Below are 11,620 nucleotides of genomic sequence, written 5' to 3' on the forward strand. Positions count from 1 at the left end.
CATGCTGCTATAAAGACACATGCACACATATGTTTATTGTGGCACTATTCACAATAGCAAAGACTTGGAACCAACCCAAATGTCCATCAATGATAAACTGAATTAAGAAAATGTGGCACATATACACCATGGTATACTACGCAGCCATAAAAAAGGATGAGTTCATGTCCTTTGTAGGGACATGGTTGAAGCTGGAAACCATCATTCTCAGCAAACTAACACAGGAACAGAAAACCAAACACCATATTTTCTCACTCATAGGTGGGAATTGAACAATGAGAACACTTGGACACAGGGTGGGGAACATCACACACTGGGGCCTGTCATGGGGTGAGCGGGGAGGGGGGAGGGATAGCATTAGGAGAAATACCTAATGTAAATGATGAGTTAATAGGTACAGCAAACCAACATGGCACATGTATATATATGTGTAACAAACCTGCACGTTGTGCACATGTACCCTAGAACTTAAAGTATAATTTAAAAAAAAAAAAAAAAGACATTTGCTTCATAATCTAGTCTAGTTGCTCCAATCAGAAACCTTGGGGTCATCCTTGATTCCCTTCTTTCTCCCACCTGTCATCCAACACATCAGCAAATCCTGTTGGTTCTACAGTGGCAATATTTCCTGGGCTACTTCTTGTCATGTAGGCTGCCGCTACCCTGATGTGAGCCACCAGCATCTCTCTCCTGGATGATTGCAATAGTACTATTCTCCCTACTTCCAACCTTGTGGTCTAGTTTGTTATCTACCAGTCACCAGAATGAACTACTAGAAAATGTTAGATTATTTCCTTTTTCTGTTCAAAACCTTCCCGTGGCCCCTAAGCTCACTCACAGTAGAATCTAAAGTCGAACAAAATGTTTCAAGGCCCTGAATGATCTGGCCCCAGTCCCCTCTCTGACTTCATCTCCACTTTCTGGTCATTTACTCTGTTCCAACTACGTTGGCCTCCTTGCCAGACCTCAAAGAGGCCATGCACGTCCCTAACGCAGTTTCCTCTGCCTGGAATGTTTTTTAGTCAGACATCTGCGCGGCTTTCTATTCGTTCCTCCAGGAACCTTATCAAGGATGTCTTCTATTATCATCATATTTAAACAACACACTCTCTTCCCTCTGGCTCCATAACTCTTTATTTTCTCTAATTTTTTTCAATGTTTTCACTGTGATAAAGTACACATAATATAAAATGTACTGTCTTGACCATTTTAACTATATTAATTTTATTGTATATATTAAATATATTCATAATTAAGTACATTCATAATGCTGTATAAGCATTACCACCATTCATCTCCAGAACTCTTTTCATCTTGTAAAACAGAAATTCAATGTATATTATACAATAAGTTTCCATTACCCCTTTCCCCCAGCCCCTGGCAACTACCATTCGACTTTTTGTCTCTATGATTTTGACTACTCTAAGTACCTCAGATAAGTCGAATGATACAATATTTGTCCATTTGTGACTAGCTTTTTTCACTTAGCATAATATCTGCAAAGTTCATTCAGAATATGTCAGAAATTTTAAAGAATATTTCAGATTTTTTCCTTTATAATACTAAAAACCCATTGTACATATATACCACATTTTGCTTAATGCATTTATCCATTGATGAACACTTGATTACTTCCATGTTTTAGCTATAATCAAATAATGCTGTCATGAACATGAATTTACAAGTATTGCTTCAAGATCCTCGTTTCTTTTAAGTATCCAGAAGTAGAATTTCTGGATCACAGACGTATTCTCTATTTAATATTTTGAGAAACCATTGTACTGTTTCCCCAATGGCTGTACCATTTTCCACTCCTACCAACAGCACACAAAAGTTTCCAGTTAATCCACATCTTCACAAACACTTGTTTTCTGTTTTGTGTGTGTGTGTGTGTGTGTGTGCGTGTGATGATAACCATTCTAATGAGTGTGAAGCGTATTTCCTTGTAGTTTTGATTTGCATTTCCCTAATGATTAGTGATACTGAGCATCTTTTAATACAATTTTTGCCATTTGTATATGTTATCTGGAGAAATATCTACTCAACTTCTTGGCCCATTTTCGAGTTGGTTTTTTGGTTGTTGAGTTTCAGGAGTTCTTTATATCTCAGATTTATTTTTATTAACAGTACTTACCACCTCGTAAAATGTATTTATTCATGTTTTTATATCCTCATTTTTCATCTCCTCCAAATCTCCTACAATAAATGTAAATTACGTGAAAGCAGAATTTTGAGGGAGAGCAATATAATATTTTTAACATGGCTTGTTTGTTTCTGAAACTTCACAAGCCAACAATGTCAGCCTGCTCAAAATCCCATATTGATTATTGCAAATTGTAAGCTCCATGATGGCAAGTCTTCTTTGACTGACTTTATCTCCCTCTGTCATCACTGCCTAGCACAGTGCCTGCTAAATGGCATATATACAATAAGCTATAAGCCTTATTTTTCTTTAACAGCTTTGTTAAATTTAATTTAAGTACCTAATTCATGTACTATAAGTGTAATATTCAGTGATTTTAAAATCGGATTTATAGAAGTGTGCAATCGGTACCACAATCTAGTTTTATAACATCTCCCAACCTCCAAAAAGTACACTCATGCTCATTTTCAGTTCATTCCCACCACCATCCTCAGGGCCCAAGCAGTTACTGGTCTGCTTCCTGTCTCTATAAATTTACCTTTTCTGAATATTTCATATATATGGAAGCATACAATATGTAGTTATTTATATATGACTTCTTTCAGTCAGCATAATATTTGTGAGGTTCATCCATGTTGTAGCATAAATCAGCAGGTTTTTTTTCCTTTTTATTGCAGAGTAGTACTCCATTACATGGATATACCATTTTTTAAAAATCTATTTACTGCTTGATAGACATTTGGATTGTTTCCATTTTTTGGCTATGAACATTCATGTACATAACTTTGTGTGGACATGTGTTTTTATTTTCTAAAAGAGATTCCTAGCAGTAAAATTGCTGAGTCATATATATTTGTTACTAACTTTTTAAGAAACTGCCACACTGTTTTCCAAAGTGTCTGTACCATTTGATATTTCCAACAAGACTGCATGCTGATTCCAGTTTCTCCACTTAGTTATCAACACCTGGAATTGTCTTTGTGTTTGTAGCCACTTTAATGAGTGTGTAGAGGTATATCATTATGATTTTAATTTGCATTTCCCTTACAGCTCATGTAGTTAAATCTATTTTATGCACCATAATTGGCAATTTGAATATTCTCTTTAGTAAAGTGTCTACTCAAATCTTTTGCTCACTTAAATTTAATTTTCTTCTATTATTGAGTTATAAAACTCTTTATACAGTCTAGATACAAGTTCTTTATCAAAAATATGACTGGAAAATGTTTTCTCCCTATGTAGAACTTGTTTTTGCATTGGCTTAGTGATATTTTTTGTAACACAAACATTTTACATTTTGATAAGGTTCAATTTGTCTGTTTTTTTATGGACCATGCTTTTGGGGTCATTAATTAGGAACTTTTCATCCACTCAAGGTCACAAAGATTTTTTTCAATCATTTTCTTCAAGAATTTGTAAAGTTTTAGCTTTTGCATTTTGGTCAATAAAATGTAAATACAGTATTTTTATTGCATTTTGATTCAACTGTTATGTATGTTGTGAGGTATAGCTCTAAGTTCAGTTTGTTTGTTTGTATTCACATGAGCATACAATTGTTCCAGCACCATTGCTGAAGAGACTATTCTATTCCCATTGATTGTCTTGGCATATTTGTTGAAAATCAGTCATCCTTTAATGAAATGTTTGGTTTCTAAACTCTCAATTCTGTGCCATTTATCTGTTGAATTGTATCTTCTTTTACCATAGTTTTATTATTTACCACATTGTGTTTTCTACTTTTATGTTATAGTAAATTTTGAAATCAGGTAAAGTAATTCCTCCAACTTTGTTCTTCTTTTTCAAAAATTCTTTGGCTCTCCATGTCCTTTGCATTTTTATATAAATTTTAGGAAAATATTATCAATTTGTACAAAAATGCCTACTGATATTTTGATAGGGATTGCATTGATTTTATTGTACTAATTTAGGGTGAACTATCATCTGCTATAGCTGAATATTTGTCCCTCCGGCCACCAAACCTCATGCTGAAATGTGATACTTAATGTTGGAGATGAGGCCTAATAGGAGGTGTTTGTGTCATAGAGGCAAATTCTTCATGAATGGCTTGGTGCTGTCCTTGCAGTTATGAGAGAGTTCTCACTTTATTAGTTCCCACAAGAGCCAACTGGTTGTTTAAAAGAGCCTAGGACCTCCCCACACTCTCTATTGTTTCCTCTCGTGACATGTGATCTCTGCACACACTGGCTCCCTTTTTCCTTCTGTCATGAGTGGAAGCAGCTTAAAGATTTTATCAGCTGCCTAATCTTCCAGCAAGCAGAATAATGAGACAAATAAATCTTTTTTCTTTAGAAATTATCCAGCTTCAGGTATTCCTTCATAGAAACACTAAAGGACTAAGGCACCATCTTACTCATATTAAAATTTTGATACTACTGGAAATCAAATTATTTTATTGATTTTATTTCCTACAGTTTATTGCTACTGTACGGAAATACAATTAATTGTGTATATTGATAATTCCTATATTAATTCTAGTATTTTTTGTGAATTTCACGGGAATTTCTACATTCAGTTTATGTCATCTGCTTGAAAAGAAGTATATTCTGCTATGAGTGGTTAGACTGTTCTTTTAAAACAGAGGTTGGCTAAAAGTGTAGGACAAGTCTCCTATATGTTTGATAAACTTTTGTCTGGTTGTTCTATTGATTTTTAAGAGCAGAGTATTGAAATCTTCAATTGTTATTGTTAAATTATCATTTTTCCTTTCAATTCTGGCTGGATTTGCTTTCTTTATTTTGAAATTCTGTTGTTAGGTGTATTATATTTTCCTGATGTATTGACACTTCTGGCATTATAAAATGACCTTCTGTATCTCCAGTGATATATCTTATCTTAAATTCAATTTTTTTTGATGTTAGTATGACCACTGCACCTCTTTTTTTTTTTTTTTTTTTTTTTTGCCTGGTATATCATTTTCCATCCTTTGCTTCCAACCTGTTTGTGTCTTTGAATCTAAAGTGTATTCCTTACAGTTAGAATACAGTTGGACGTTGCTTTTTGATCCATTCTGACAGTCACTGCCTTTTGATCAAGTTGTTTAGGCTTTTGACATTAATAAAATTATTGATACAGTTGGATTTATATTTGCCACTTTGCTTTTTGTTTTCTATATGTCTCCTATATTTTTAGTCCTCTGTTGCTTTTAATTCCTTCTTTAGTGTTAAAAAATGTACCATTTTAATTCTTCTGTTGATTTTTTAATTATAATTCTATTAGTGACTGATCTAAGGATTAACATATACATCATAATTTATAACAATAAACTTCGTAAATTAATACTAACTTAATTCTGGTAAAATATAGAAACTTTAATAAAGCTTCTCTCCTTCTCTCTTTGTACTATAATTGCCATATATATTACATCTGGATATGTTCTAAACCAACCATATAGTGCTATACTTATTGCCTTCTATCACCATGGTAGCTCCTTTAGGCTAGTAGAGATGTAGGCCCTCCCACTGCCTATATTATCACTTTTGCCACACTTGGTGTAGGCACTGCTCACCATTCCACATCAAGTGATACCCCTTCAGCTGTGGCAGTGAAACTGCACATTTTCCTGGACCACCTGGCCCTTCCAGACTCTCCCTGCAGACTGAGCTGGAGGGTGGGTGGGGTGGAATGGAGCAGGTCCACGCAAAAACATCACTGGCTCCCATTGTTCTTACTTAAATTTCTTACTTGAAGGTTTTTAAGCATGAAGGATTCTCTGATTCTTTTATGCTTTTGTTTGAGTCCTAGAAACAGTTATTTTTATCCATTTTATCTAGGCTTGTAGTTGATTTGGGAAGAGAGTTTGCTGACCTCCTCACTCAGCCATCTATGTAAATTTTAACGCCACGTAAGCTTTAAATTCTAGGAGACAGCTACCATATTTTCTACTGCTTTTGCACTCATTTGATGAAGTGAATTGCTTTCCCTATCACATAATGTCCTAAGATGGAAAGAATCTATTACACTTCAGTAACATTGGTGACCATATTGCTTGGAGTCATAGCAGAATTCCAAAATGAGCATTTTCAGCATTTCCATATTTGAAAAGAAAGAAATGTCTGACATACTTCACTGACCAAGGTAGTGCAAGGTCCAAATGAGAAAAGGCACGGTTACCAGTGTTCCAGAATTTGCCTCCTCCAAAGACAGGAAAAAGGAAAATAAGCTTAAATCCCTACAAAATGGAATTTGGTTAGTTTTATGAGAATCTCCACAAGGCAGAGAACATAGGAATATTTTTATAATGCTTGTTGAAGAAAATTTATCTAAGGCAACAATTAAGAAATAGGACTATAATTATTTTTCTGTCATGCTTTCTATTGAGACATATCTGAGGCTTGGGAATGGGCTAGAGGGCCTTTCAAAAGTCTCTTCTAAGAATCTTCATATCTTGATTTATGAATCCCCCTATCACATCTATATCCATAGAGGTATTTTCTAAGTTAAAGCACAGAAGATTTATCAGTCTTCAACATATAAGAACATACATTTATCTCTCAAGTGTCATGATGGTGGACTTTCACAAGGCCTAAAAGCTTTCCACAGATTTGAATTGTGCTTTTATTTTTATGCCTTTCCTATATTGAAAGACAAATAATAGAAAGAAAAGCTAACTCTGTAAGAGAGGGAACACAGCTGATACCCAGTTTGGGCCACCCAGAATGCATCAGAATTAATGATAACTTGGTCTGACAGCATCCTGACCACAAGAGATGAAGTCACCCTAGGAAATGTTGTAGAGGAAAATAAAATCAACAGAGTGAAAAAGAAAAAAAAAACTATAAAGTCTGAAATATACGTTGTCCAAGTATTTTCCCTCCATTAATTTTGGAAGCCCTTGAGTGTTTTCAGGGAAATTTAATCTGCATGTTTCTGAGCCATTTACACTTAACTCACCACAATGTTGCTCTGTAACAGTCATTTGTTGTGCAAGAAACCCTCTGAACCTTGTTCACAAAGATTTTTATTAAAGCAATTGTTTTCTTTTCTCTTAAAATGAAATTATGCTTTTCTGAATTGAAAGGAACATTGAAATGAACCCTAAACTCAAAACTTGTGCAGCACAAAACAGATCCACTTTTGATCAAAGCGTGTACCCATTCGGATTTCCAACCCAAGGTACTTTGGTTTTGGCAGCATCACAATTACAGGTTCAGTTGAAAAGACACAGGTTTATTATTCCTTGGATAGCTAAAGTGAGCCCTCTCAGGCCTTTTTAAAAAGCAAGACTTTTAAGGAATTTGGCCAGTCTAATAATCAGCTCTGCTTTAGACCCAACTGGAATGAAGCTCTGAACCAGAGTGTGAGAAGTGAGACAATGGAAGTAACAGAGATGATTCATGATGTTAAGGACTTTATAGTCCAAGGGACTAAACAATAAAATGAAGGCAAAAATTGCTCCTACCTCATAGGATTGCAGTAGAGATTAAATGAGATTATTGTGTAAGGTGTTTAGCATTTCCAAGAACATAGTAAGACCTCAATATATTTTAACTCCAATAATGATTTATCTTTACAAGTGTTTGTATTGACAATCAGACTCCAAACCAGGCACCTCTAGACAAAATACTTAAGTAAGACCACTTGACAAGAATGCTCACTCATGCATTTACTCACTTGCCAGCTCCAAAAACCCTTGTGAGAATGAATTATTCCTAGTTCAAAAAGTATTTTTGTACTGAATTTTATGTCATGATTGAAAGCCTAGCTGAAAACTACCATGAGAAAAGCCATTATTGCATTATGAAAATCCAAATGAGTCTGGCTTATGAGTCAGCTGATGTAATGTGTACTATATATCAAAATATTTTGTTTTGTATCATTTAATCTTTAATACCAATAAAGAGTATTTGAAGAGCCGTTTGTTAAATCAGCTACAGAACTTTAATGTATTGTACTCTTATTATATTTGTGATCGTTAGTTTTATGTATCAATTTGGCTAGAGAATAGCTTAGAGTTACTTAATCAAATGCTAATGTAGGTGCCGCCATGAAAGTATTTTGTAGATAGAACAGCTATAATTATAGGTTGGTGCAAAAATAATTGTGGTTTTTGCTATTGAAAGTAATGGCAAAAACCGCAATTACTTTTGCACTAACCTAATAATAGTTAACTTTAAGTGAAGATTACTTTCAATAATGTGAGTAGACCTCACCCAATCAGTTTAAAGTCTTAAGAACAATTACTGAGGTTTCTTAGAAAGATATTCCACCTCAAGACTCCAACAATTCCTGTCCCTGTGTCCAGCCCTCAGACGTGCCAGCCCCCACAATCTGACACAATATCTATCGATCTTTTAAAATGCTGATATTTTAAAAAATCAGAGTAAAGGCACAATCTGGAAAGCAATAAGCTGTTTTGTCTAATAATTTCTGAAGTAACCTAAATTGTTTCACTTACCCGCTGGAAGAAGTAGCATTGTCTTTGCTGCCTGCCTATCACTCTTGTGACTTAATGGTGTAGAGGTTTGCCTACCTTACTTGTTGCACAGTGTTACCAGGTAGAGCATGATACATCACTTATTCAGTCAACGAACATTTATTGAAGGCCTACTCTGTACCATGTACTCATCTATACACGGTGGGTTATAGTGGGGGAAGGTAAGGAGGAGGTGGGACAATGAGTCAACAAATAACTAAGTAAAATATATATCAAATCATGGTAAGTCCTTTCGTGAGAAACAAATTAGGAGAAAAGATAGGTAATGCTAGAGGAAGGGTGTAATTTTAAATAGGTTGGTCAGTGAAGGCATTCTTAAAAATATGACCTTTGAGCAAAGCCAATGTGTCAATTATGCTATTTAATATTGTTAAATATTTATATTTTAAAATAACAGAAGAACCTGATTCAAAACGACTTAAGCAATAAGAAAGCTATGTTTTCACGTAATAGTAATAATGGCCGGGCACGGTGGCTCACGCCTGTAATCCCAGCACTTTGGGAGGCCAAGGAGGGAAGATCATGAGGTCGGGAGATCAAGACCATGCTGGCTAACATGGTGAAACCCCATCTCAACTAAAAATACAAAAAATTAGCTGGATGTGGTGGCACGCACCTGTAGTCCCAGCTACTCGGGAGGCTGAGGCAAGAGAATCACTTGAACCTGGGAGGCAGAGATTGCAGTGAGCCGAGATCATGCCACTGAACTCCAGCCTGGGTGACAGAATGAGACTGTCTCAAAAAAAAAAAGTAATGATAAGAATAGCTAACATTTACTGAATGTCTACTACATGCCAACCACTCTTCTAAGCACTTTGTGTATATTAATTCACAGCAGCCAGCTAAGCTAGGTTCACTAATGGGGTGACCAAGATTCAGAGAAATTAAGAATTTTCCAAAAGTTACAGAATTGATACATGGCATAGCTCTGCAAGCTTGTCCGCAGCTCAGATTCTTACTCATCAGGAGGAAGATGAGTTCCAGGTACAAAGTATCAAGGCTCTGTCTCATGTCTTCAGTATCTCTCCTACTTTGTATTGCCTTAATCTTTAGATGTAGTGAGGTGTCAACAGTATTTCCATGGGCCACACCTAGATACAAAAAAAGGAGATCTTTCTCATATCTCTTCCTGGGAAGAAGGTAGGGTTCCCAGGAGACACCAGCATACTCCCCTCCACAGAGCAAAGGCTAGCAGTAGGTCACAAGTCCATCCCTAAACCAATCACTATAAAGGGGAATGAAACTAACAGGTTCATATCAAAGTAATTCCTTGGAGGAGAGGATGGGATATTAGGGATTCAAACACAAAGACTACTCCAGTGTTGTAATAAGGGTGTGTTTATGATGTTCTCATCAGCCAATGCCCAGTAAGAGAAGAGAGTAAGCACCAAGCCTTTCATAGCTGGAGTACATGGCTGTATGTTACTATCCTAGGAGAATCTAAATATTTCATTCACTTGATCCTGTTAGCAGATCTCGACATGAATCCAAGGGCAGTCAGAAGATACGGTCACATAGAAAAGACCACAGCTCCCTTTGGGACACACCCTGCAAATTTTGTTTTTCATCCTCAAGATTTCAATGTTGAGCCATTTTAGAGTACATGCTTTTTCCCTACCTCACCAGGGATATTGACTGAAAGGAGGGCTGTTTGTTTGTTTTGACCCTGTACTTCAAAGTGACTGAATCTCTTATGAGATTTTTTTCAAAAGCTTTTAGCCTGACTAAAGACCATCAAGAGATTGTTGGCTATATGCTAAAAGTAAGAGCATAGAAAAGCCAGTGGGCATATTTCTGAAGCAAAAATTGAATGAAAAAGCAGAAAATAATCAACTGAAAATTGCCTTGAAATTTATCTAAAGATAATGCATAATCATAAAATAGCTTATTTTATAGGTTGTGCTTGATAATGTTTATCTGCTCCATTATAAATCCAACCAGTTAAAATGCCTGATTGCCCATCCAATTTCATTTTATATCAAACATGATAGGGAGCTTTTCATTATCAAACACACTTGGGTTTTAGCCTTGTTCAGCATTTGTCTCCAATCAAACTTACTATCTCCCTTCTCAATTTGGCATGCGAGTACAAGTATTACAAATATCTATATTGTCACAGCACCCTATAATGGTATTACAATGACAATTTTATTAGGTTCATAAAAATTTTGCAACTTCCCTGCAGTACACTGTAATTTTACCAACAGTTGTTAAAGGTTTTAAATTATTTTTGTACAAAATTGAGATTAATGAATGGGCTTGAGCATTAATACATTTCTCATTGTATAATGGGGACTTTTTCTTCCCTCTCTCTTTGCCAAGTGCAAAGAAAAAGCTATCCCATTCAACTATTTGTCAACTCCCATTAGAAACATTTAATACGAATAAAATTTATGGATTCACTTTCCAAAGGATACTGCCAGAAGATTTCAAGATTACTACATCAGTACTTAAATACAACCATTGTTCACCTTATAAAAATCTATATGTGGCCTGACAGGTATAAAATGTAGCTTTGTGTGCTGAGTCAGCATGAGAGACTTTTTTGGTTGAAGTGGAGTTCAAGAAATAAAAAGTAAATGTGTTTTCAAGTCAGTGAGGAAAGATTGATCTGAAAACATTCCCCCAATAAATACGAAACTGACAGACTGTGATGCTATATGCACATTCTCAACAGAAAAAAAATAAAGGATGATTCAATCTACTCCATAGGTAGGAAACAGGTTAATTCATTTTAAAGGTTTTATGTACACAAACTCATAAATGTAAGTATGATCATATGAATTACCAATTTTAAATAAAGGAATACCTTTCAAATAGGACTATTGCCAACCAACACACCCTTTGAGTTGTATTTCTAGAAGTAGTGATGGGGTTTGCCTCTACCCATACTCACACACGGTCATCACTGGGACTTAATTCTTCAGGCCACAACTAGTTGTTCCAAACTCCTCATATATATAGCATCACTTCCTGATTCGTGCCACAGTTATTTGTGCACGTCTTCTCATTCCTACAAAAAA

Source organism: Mandrillus leucophaeus, unplaced genomic scaffold (genome assembly GCF_000951045.1).
Source record: "Mandrillus leucophaeus isolate KB7577 unplaced genomic scaffold, Mleu.le_1.0 Scaffold1029, whole genome shotgun sequence".
NCBI lineage: Eukaryota > Metazoa > Chordata > Mammalia > Primates > Cercopithecidae > Mandrillus > Mandrillus leucophaeus.